This window comes from Lissotriton helveticus, chromosome 2_1 (assembly GCF_964261635.1).
Source record: "Lissotriton helveticus chromosome 2_1, aLisHel1.1, whole genome shotgun sequence".
Lineage (NCBI taxonomy): Eukaryota > Metazoa > Chordata > Amphibia > Caudata > Salamandridae > Lissotriton > Lissotriton helveticus.
In genome coordinates this window covers 644616242-644618632 of record NC_136059.1, presented here as the reverse complement: position 1 = coordinate 644618632, position 2391 = coordinate 644616242, and positions in this window count along the sequence as shown.

Sequence of the window (2391 nt, the reverse complement as noted above, 5' to 3'; positions counted from 1 at the left end):
CTTGTCTTTGCAGATATGCCACAATTGGGTTCAGTTTGACTGGCATCATTCAAGTCTCTCACCTTCAGGGTGAGTCTTCTGAGGTCAGTGTGTGCGTGATGGTGTATATTCCAGGCAGTCTAAGAAAGCTTGCCCCTGCATCACCATGTCACTTGCCATTATGAAAGATTACACCTGAACTAAACGCTCCTCCCACCCACATTGCCCTTCCCCATTAGCCCTTCAAAACCAGTCAATGTAAAAGTGCCACTACTCCTGCAAGACTGCAGTGGTGGCTGCTTTGATAAGCAGTTCTAGTCAGGCCAACTAGACATAACCTGAATACCGGGCAAGTGTTTCCGCTTGTATCCTAAGCATATGCCAACTTTTCAATAAACAACAGCATAATTCCATTTCCATTAAAGTTGTCACATTGCATGGTTACAGATAATGCTATCATGCAACTATATTCAATAGCTCGACTACTGCTGTTGAAGAGAACTTCATTTCAATAATACAATAATAGTACACCATGAGTGACAATGATACAACATGAGCAACAACACACACTACAACAGTAAGGGTAACAACAGTATTGGCTAATGGAAAAGTCTCTTTTCTTAACACTTCATAGTTTCAAACATATGTATGGACTATCAGGTTAAGGCACAGTGGGCCGAGTGCAAATGCCAGCTGTAGCAAATGGGTCCTGCCCATTTAGTCTTCCAGGATTTTTCACATGTGCCTACCTGTTTTTTGGACTTTGTTTTATGATTGTCTCCCACTACCTGAGTCTTACTCACAGTAAATTCATGGTAATTTGACTAAGAGTGCTAACTACCAGTGTTAGCCTTTTAAGGTAAGGCTGCTCCTACACAGCTAGGGTAAACATTTCTGGACTGGTTAAACCTGAGGACATGCATGTTTCAGATGCGCTCGTGTGTATTTAGCATCTGGTATCTGCACACAAATAGCCTTTTGCAGAAGGGACTCTTTAGTGATTTATACTGACCTGTGGTAAGCCTTATAATGTGAGTGGGCATACATTGTATCGGTCTGTAGTGCTTACTGATGGTCTTTTTGATTACACTATATTACATATTAAAAGAGAAATCTGCACTGAAGTACAGTTTTGCACTACTCAAGCATACAAAGTACAGCAAGGTACCACTCTAGGGGTAAACATGCACCCAGAGTTTAGATTTGCATTCCCTAACATCAAAGTTACACTCCAATAGATACTTCAAGAATTCTCATATATCCCTGGCTCAACTCATAATTAGTTTCCAGAGCTTAGTCTACCCTACTGGTCCATGTTACTTACTTTTATCCCCAGCAGAAGGTTCAAAGGCCTGCCCACACAATAACTTCATTGACAATGCTTGACCCAGTTAATGGGAAAGGAGGGCTGGGGAGGAAATCTGCATATGTTAATTAGCTTGTCAAACTGCACTTGGACTGGGACAGCTCAGCTCCACAGAAACAAAGGAGGATTGCTAGATCTCTGGAGCCAGCACATTTAATCCAATATGAACGTTGTCCCCTGAGTAGGTATCCCCTAGTGTCCTTGAATCTAGTACATAGTTTTTGTCAAGGGATCAAAGTACTGCACTGCACTTCACAAGTGTTTCAATCTGACCTGCACTGCACTTCACACGTGTTTCAATCTGACCTATGGGTACCAAGAAGATCATGAGATCTTTTGGGTATTTTCAATGTTAAAATAAGTCAGGTTTGTCTGTAAGCAATCAAGGAATATCATATCACCTTATAAGCACTTACAGCCTTATTGCATATCAGTGCCCTTTAAACATCCCATATTGGTTATATACCAAGGGCTAGATGTAGGTAAATCTAAATTATAGATTCATAAATACCGAATTTTACCGATTCGGTATTTATGAATCGGTAAATTAGAAGTAGGCAGATGTCGGTAAATTTTCTTTTACATTTATATTTAACGATTCGGTAAATACCGAATCGGTATTTCCCATTGATTCCTATGGGCCTTGAAGCCCATTGGAATCAATGGGAAATACCGAATCGGTATTTACCGAATCGGTAAATACCGAATCCTGGCAGGGGGAACGGGGTGTCACTTTGACATCCTGTAGCACCCCAATTGCAGGCATGTGTGCCATGTGGCACACATACAAGCCCTAAGGGCATGTCTGTGTGTCACATGGCGTAGGTGTATATGCACAGATGTGCATGTACACTGGAATTCGGTATTTTACCACCCAATAGGATTGGGTGGTAAATACCGACTCCTAAAGGGCCTGTGGCACTCTTTGAAGTGCCACCTACATATGGATTTGCAGAATCGGTAAATTTACCGATTCGGTATTTTACCGATTCTGTAAATTTACCGAATCGGTAAATATACAGATTCTGTAAATATGAGGCCCCCTA